The sequence below is a fragment of the Eurosta solidaginis genome, chromosome 5, assembly GCF_040869045.1.
Source record: "Eurosta solidaginis isolate ZX-2024a chromosome 5, ASM4086904v1, whole genome shotgun sequence".
NCBI classification, from domain to species: domain Eukaryota; kingdom Metazoa; phylum Arthropoda; class Insecta; order Diptera; family Tephritidae; genus Eurosta; species Eurosta solidaginis.
In genome coordinates, this window is record NC_090323.1 from 219,382,496 (window position 1) to 219,391,155 (window position 8,660).

Below are 8,660 nucleotides of genomic sequence, written 5' to 3' on the forward strand. Positions count from 1 at the left end.
TTGCACTGAAACTAACATTTTGGAGGTGCTCGCCGTGTCCAGTGCTTTCCACCAGACCAGCACCCCATAGAGCAGAATCGGTTTGATGATGAGGTAGTAGCAATTGTTGAAGAAGTTAACGAGCGCACAAGGCAAGAATTATCTGACCAGCTTAACCGTTTGACCTTGGCAATTAATCAATTGCAGCCACGTGGTGTTGAGCAACATTTACCCGTATCTATTAACCCAGCGGTTGTAGAAAATAGTTCAAGTCTATACTTAATAAAGTCACTCCCTGAATTCAGTGGTCATTCTGCTTCCTACCCAGCCTGGCGAAGCGCAGCTGAATTCGCCATCAAATATTATACAGAGGGATCTGAAATATACTACATTGCTATGAGTATTTTCCGAAACCGAATTACTGGTTCTACAAATGCCACTCTTGCATCTTTTAGTACAGTGCTTAATTTCTAAGCAATCATAGCTACGCTAGATCAGGAATACGCAGACAAACGGCCACTTTATGTCCTGGAGAATGAATTAAGCATTCACTAACAGAGTAATCAATCTATTACTGAGTACTACAACGAAGTAGATAGAAAACTGTGCCAAATAATTAATAAACAAATTATGACATATAGTGGAAGAAGTTATATCGTTGCTACATTTAACGAACGTGCTAGAGAAAACGCCTCACGTGTTTTTATATCAGGCCTTCGCCGCCCACTATGCGATATCCTTTTCTCCGCCAGACCTAAAGACCTTCCCACTGCCCTTGCAGTTGCTCAAGAGCTACAAATAAGCCTTAGACGACATGATTTTGCAGAAGCTTTCGCTGTCGGAAACACCAATAAATTCGATAGGCCGATAATGTCGCAGTATAAACCAACAGATCACAATAATCGACCTCATGCTAGTAATCGTTTTAACCCAAATCGCCCCAATAGACCAACCCCAATGGACGTTGATAACCCTACAAGTTATTACAGACAAGGTAATAGAGTTTTAAGTCAACCTGTCCAACAGCATCAGCAAATAAAAAATACTCCTAATTATGCCCCTAATCCGCATAACCCAAATTCCACCTTCCCAGTTGCATATAAGAGAAATCGCGAACAATTACATTCCAATCGTTCACCTTTTCATAAATTACAAAAGATAAATTGTATGCCAGTAGAACCGGAAAAGTGTTCAAATGACGAAGAAAATTTTATCCAGAATAACCATTTTGAAAACGAACACCATTACGGAAGTCCTGAATATGACTACAATAACTACAATGATAATGTTGTGGCGGAATATGGAGATGAAACAAATTTTTTAAACTAAAATCGCTCCTTCCGTTTATTACAAAAACGTGCGAAAATGGTAAGGAGCTTCGCATTTTAGTTGACACAGGCACACCAAAAATCTATATTCGAAACTTTTCATTTTTAAAAGGAGTCAAACCTGTTGGTAAACCTTTTGTTTTAAAGTCAGTAAACGGCAAAAATTTAATAAACGAAAAGTGCTCTGTAAATGTGTTAGGAAATACCTCAATGTTTTTTCTGCTTTCAAGCTTAAGTACGTTCGATGGTATAATAGGCTACGATTTCTTAAGGCAAATTGACGCAACAATTGACACAGTTCAAGGCTATTTAATTCATCGTAATGGTAAGGAAAAGCTACAATATTTTGCATGCGAGCAAGTAAATTTAATTACATTAGAGGAAGATTCAGTTCCCTCAGTACTCCAATCCCAGTTTCGCGAGGTAATAAATAGGAATATTAATGCGTTTGCTGATCCTAATAGAGCATTACCATACAACATGACAGTAAAAGGGAAAATTCGTACAAATACGGATGAACCGATATACAGCAAGAGTTACCCTTATCCCATTTCTGTAGCTCCGTTCATAAATAATGAAATAAAAACCCTACTTAAGGAAGGAGTTATAAGGCCATCTTGCTCGCCGTACAATTCGCCAGTTCACGTTGTGTCTAAAAAAGGTTTCGATCAAGATGGAAAGCCAAAACTGCGAATGGTGATCGCTTTTCGGAAACTTAACGAGAGAAGGATTCCTGATCGATATCCCATTCCAGATACATCAGTAATCCTGGCTAACTTAGGAAGTTCAAAATATTTTACCACATTCGACCTTAAGTCAGGTTTTCATCAAATCATCATGAATGAGGAAGATCGACAGAAAACGGCGTTTAGCGTCAACAATGAAAAATACGAGTTCTGTCGATTACCCTTTGGGTTAAGAAATGCACCCAGTATTTTCCAAAGGGCAATTGATGATATTTTGCGTGAGTTTATAGGGAAATATTGTCATGTTTATGTTGATGACGTAATCATATATTCTTCAGATGAGGAGTCTCATCTAGAACACATCAACCACATACTACTAAAACTTCAAAATGCGGGAATGAGGGTTTCTCCTGAAAAGTCGAAATTTTTTAAAACTAAAGTAGAATTTCTTGGGTTTCTCGTCTCTAATACAGGAATCAAAACTTGCCCGGATAAGGTTCATGATATAATTAATTACCAACCTCCACAAACCCTTAGGGCTTTGCGTTCATTTCTTGGTCTCTCGGGACATTGCCGGCATTTTATAAAAGATTACGCTGCCATCGTTAAACCTCTGACTGTTTACCTTCGCGCAGAAAAGGGGCATGTTGTTGCACGCAGTTCGAAAAATGTGAAAGTCGAATTTAACTCTGAAGCCTATCAAGCTTTTGAACGTGTAAAACAAATATTGGCCTCAGAAGATGTTTTACTGCAATACCCTGACTATAACCAACCCTTTGAGCTTACCACGGATGCTTCTTCAATAGCTTTCGGTGCGGTTTTGTCACAAAAAGGTCGGCCAATCACTATGATTGCACGAACGCTTTCTGCAACCGAGCAAAATTATGCCACAAACGAGCGTGAGCTACTCGCAATTGTGTGGGCACTAAGAAAACGTCGTCATTATTTGTATGGAACCAGAGACATAAAAATCTTTACTGACCACCAACCGCTAATTTTCGCAATGTCTGAGAAGAACCAAAACGCGAAAATAAAACGGTGGCGGGCATTCATAGAAGAATTCGCTCCCAGCTTTCATTTTAAACCTAGAAAAGATAATACAGTCGCAGATGCGCTTTCTAGGCAGTTTTCGCATAATTTAAGCGAAGTCGCGTCAGATGAAACTGTACATAGCGAAGAATCTTTAAGCAAAGTAATTAAGACAGTTAATTGTCCCATTAATCAATTTAGAAATCAGTTAATGATCTCCAAATCTGATTCATTTAGCAAAACCACCAAAATTCTTTTTAAAAAGATAATGCGTCACTCGATAATTTTTGATACTCTGGAAAATCTTGCTCATTGCTTAAAAAGTATTATTAACCCTGACGTCACCAACGGGGTATACTGTGATCTTCAAACCTTAGCACAGATACAAAATACAATTGTAACAGCGTTTCCAGGAATTAAATTTATTCATACCGAACTTCTTCTAATAGACTTAGTTAACAGAGATGATCAAATGGAATTGATAGCGACGGAACATAACAGAGCTTATCGCGGCCTACATGAAAACTTTCGCCAGATTTCTCGTGAATATTACTTTCCAGATATAAAAAAATCATTGAAATCAGTAATATCAAGCTGTAGAATTTGTCTGGGGAATAAATATCAGAGAAAACCTCCCGATCCTGGAATAGGCAAAACACCAATTCCAAATCTTCCAGGTCATCAGTCAAATGCAATTAAATTTTTACTAAGAGATACCTTTGGGATAAATCAATTTTTTATTCCCACTCTTCACAGTGAAAGTAACGGTCAGGTAGAAAGATTCCGATCTACTCTATTGGAAATCGGACCCTATATCAAAGAACAGCAAAAGATTGATGATATTGTTGACCTGGTCCTTTTAGCAACTCACAAATACAATCGTAGTTACCATTCGGTCATCGATGCTAGACCGACCGATATATTTCATAATTGTGTTGGGGAAAAATTGGACTCCATAAGAAGAAAGTTATATGAAACTCAAGAAAAAAATATACAAAAAAGAAATCAAGGTCGAGTAGTTAGAAATTATAGTCCAGGAGATAAAGTTTTCCTAAAAAGGAATAAAGGGCTTGGAACTAAGTTCGATAAGGTATTTGTTGAGAAGATAATTGAAAAGGACCTTGGTACTACAGTTCTAATTGATGACTGAAAAGTGCATAAAAGTAATCTCCGGTAAAAATAATTAATTTGTGTCCAACTTTTATCCAATTTTTAATGGAAAATATATCAAAATGAAAAATTGTAAGTGCCTATAATTATATTCGCTTGTAAAATATTTTTTTTATATCATTCAAATTTTTTTTTCTCTTGGCAAGCAGAAAAAATAGTTTGAAGCTAAATCAAAAAGGAATAGTATCTCCTTAAAATAACAACAAACACACTAATCTAATATTTATATTAAAATAATATTCTAACCACTTGTTAATCTTTGAATTATCATCATAGCCTTAAAAATATAAAAAATTCAAAATATGTTTAGCGTTGTATGTCACTTAAGTTCGTTTTTTACTATTTTGAAAGTGCTTTAATTTCCTTAGTACTTATTTGTAGCCAAAGTCATGTAAAACCAAAGCAGCCACGCAATCACATTTCCATTCTCGACACATACAAAATAAGATGAGAAATATTTACTTCCACGAAACGAGGACGCTTCGAAGTTTAGAAGGGGAGTAGTTAACATATGTATTAGTTAACCTAGTCCCGAACGTTTAACTTTCATATCGGCTAACAGATTTGCCACCGCTAAGTTAGCAGCAGCTAACATAGTCACAAGCCGAGTTCAAACTTCTACTGGGCTTATTATGTTAGAATACTTGATACAAAAACAAATACATATTTTCATCGTATGATCTGATCAGTGAAAAACATCCAACAACAGTATAGCTATAACAATAGACTAAAGTTACGGTACAACATATTTGCTATTGCATCGACTGTGCGAAGGTCTAAATCAAAAGCTAATTGGTGATAGCAGACCAGTTCCTACCAACAACATCACGGTAGATTGAAAAGAGTTTTGCTGAGCTATGACTTTGGCTTTGGTTTAAAAAGGGTATACAAATTAATTGTAAATTGTACTCAAATCGATTAACATCGGTAAATAAAATTAAATATTTTCATATGAAAATTAACGTGTTTAACTTACATAAGACCCTCTGTAATCTGTTGCGTGTTTAAAAACATTATTGAATTCCCGGAAATCCTCCTTAAGGAATATTCCTTATAATCCAAAGCTTTATCTGTGTTTATAACCAATCCATGCAATACCATGTCTATCGATATGCCTTTGATATACGCATGTTGCATTTTGGAGAGCCGTTTTTCATCCATGTTGGACTCTATATACATATCTATTAGCCTCTCGAAGGTTTTGAGCAGAAATTATGTCCCGCCTTTGGTAGGAAAACGACGCGAGCAGTGTTCCAAGTGTTGGATACATGATTCAGTCTAATGCACTCGTCGAATATTGTTTTAAGTGGGATTCAAGGGGTTGATAAGCGCAATACAAAGTTTTATAGCTTCAAAGCTTCCGCAACCCAATTGTCAACCTCACCTACACGAGGGGAATCCTGTTACAAATATGAATGTATCATACATATGTTTAGCAGGCGATGCTCTGGCGACCCTAAGTTCCTCATGGAAGTAGGGGGTGGGGAGGGTGGTATGGTCTAGAAAATTTCATGTGCTCATATAAATCGTTGCCCAGATGTTCGGGCTGGTACCTTAATGGTGCTTTGTTACCGGAACGTACCGGATCTATATCCGGCAAAGAACCATCAACGTCGATAACACTCTCCAAAGCCTTCGGGGAGTGTCTTTATCGTTAATACAACAACAACATTGTTTTAAGCCATTCCACCATAGCTCTACTGGAGATTTGTAGCATGGCAAGGATGTTTCTAACTCATATGGGCGATTTAAATTTAGAAAAATGTTTTTAGTTCGAGTTTAGTCGAGAAAGAAAAAGTGCCAAAATAAGGCACACACGTTTTACCAACTGCTGATCAAACACACAACAACCTACCTCGGCTGCCGATTGTAAAACTTCACCCTCAGAAAACTGTTGAATGTCGCACTGTCTCAGAACATATTTGAAGAACGCCCTCATAAATTCAATAACACAAGGGGTGTTTATAAACAAATTCTGGTAACAGGTAAGGAAGGCTAAGTTCGGCTATAACCGAACATTACATACTCAGCTGAGAGCTTAGCTGGGTTGGTTTCGTAGGATTTCGTAGATCGTTTAAAAGTGGTTTTTAATTCCATATCATATACGTTTAGGAAATATCGACCAAATTAGAGACGAAGCGTAACGTTTTTTCCTTCATTCTTTGTCAAAAAGGGAAAATCACCATGTAGGAAAATGAACTTAGGGTAACCCTGGAATGTGTTTCTATCACATGGGTATCAAACTAAAGGTATTAAAGGGTATTTGAAAAGGGAGTGGGCCTTAGTTGTATATGTGAAGGCGTTTTCGAGATATCGAACAAAATGTGGACCAGGGTGACCCAGAATATCATCTGTCGGGTACCGCTAATTTATTTATATATGTAATACCACGAACAGTGTTCCTTTTTTCATATTTGGTATAGATTTTATAGATAGGCATTTTTTAATTTCGATACCGAAAAAGTGGGCGTGGTCATAGTGGAATTTCGCCCATTTTTAACACCAAGATAAAGTCAGTTCAGATAAGTACGTGAACTAAGTTTAGTAAAGATATATCGATTTTTGCTCAAGTTATCGTGTTAACGGCCAAGCGGAAGGATAGCCGGTCGACTGTGTATAAAAATGGGCGTGGCTTCAACCGATTTCGCCCATTTTCACAGAAAACAGTTATCGCCAATAGAGGCTATGCCCTTGCCAATTTTCACATGGATTGGTAAATATTTTTCGACTTATGCCATTAAAAGTATCCTAGACATATTTAATTAAAAAGGGTGGAGCCACACCCATTTTGAAATTTTCTTTTATTTATGTATTTTGTTGCATCATATCATTACTGGAGTTAAATGTTGATATAATTTTCTTATATACTGTAAAGATATTGAATTCTTTGTTAAAATTTGGCTTTAAACATTTTTTTTTAAAGTGGGCGTGTTCGCCAAGCGATTTTGCTAACTTTTATTCGCTGCTAAATATTATCATGATATCTTCAACGACTGCTAAAACTTTTAAATTACCTTCCTTTAAAAGCGGGCAGTGCCACGCCCATTGTCCAAAACTTTACTAGTTTTCTATTCTATATCATAAGGTCAACCCTCGCACCAAATTTCATCGCTTTATACGCCTTTGGTAATGAATTATCGCACTTTTTCGGTTTTCCGAAATTTTCGCTATCGAAATAGTGGGCGTGGTTATAGTCCGATTTCGTTCATTTTAAATAGCGATCTGAGATGAGTGCCCAGGAACTCATGTGCGAAATTTCATTAAGATACTTCAAAATTTACTCAAGTTATCGTGTTTACGGGTAGACGGACGGACGGACGGGCATGGCTAAATTAATTTCTTTATTCGCCCAGATCATTTTTATATATAGAAGTCTATATCTATCTCGATTAATTTATGTCGTAACGGCGTACCGTTATGCGAACAAAATTAATATACTCTGTGAGCTCTGCTCGGCTGAGTATAAACAGTATATGTGTTTTCTCTGAGTGTACGTATACAAATATAATTTGCAGGCACAATGAGAAGATTAATTTTCTTTTTGAAGTGCCTTCAACTGGTGGCTGCCACGATGAGCTTTCACATAAAAAAGTTGTCATCATATACAAGGCTAGTTATATATAGCACAGCATACGTAGCTTACATACATATGTACATATGTACAAACGTGCATACATAAATAAATGCCAAGGTAGTTGTATGTATGTATGTACTACAATCAGCCAGCAATGTGACACTCATTCATTAAAGCACCTCAATCTTTATCTGTTTGTGCGCGCGCTACTGTATGGCCTATTGAGCACAACAACAAGAACTGATTGTATGTAGTGTACAGGGCGTATGAGTGTTCTGTTGCGCTTGATGCTGCTGTTTTGTATGCTCTTCAGGGGCTTTCTCTCACATTTTTTTAGTACAAAACTGTACCGTAACATCATTTACCAATGTACAATTTATACTTTCATACAAACATACATTTAGCTGTGCGTAATTTTGAACTTGATTACTCTGTATGGAAGTATGAGTATGTATGTATGCGTAGCATAACATTTGTTGTTGCTTTTGTTTATTTTTTTTTTCATTTGTTTTCTTTGTAAAAAGATCTAGCATTATATAGCTTCACAAGGCTAATTCACAGGCGCATATTTATGTATGTATGCATGTAATTACGTTTTCATTCTCTTTGACCCTTAACCTCCTCTCTTACAATGCGCATAAGTCACGTTCAGTGTTTTCCAGGATTTTGTATTCAGACACATTTCCATGCGTGGTTCTTGTTATGAAATTATTATGGTGACGCTTTAATAGATTCTGACTATTTGTCATTGTGTGTGTGTGTACAACATGCATATATGAATATCGAGACAAATAGGCCTTGATATCTGCAACAAGTTTACTCCACATAAGAGAAAGTGTGGATGTGGAGAGGTGGGATTGTGGGTACGTTTCATAAACAAACGTAATTGCACAT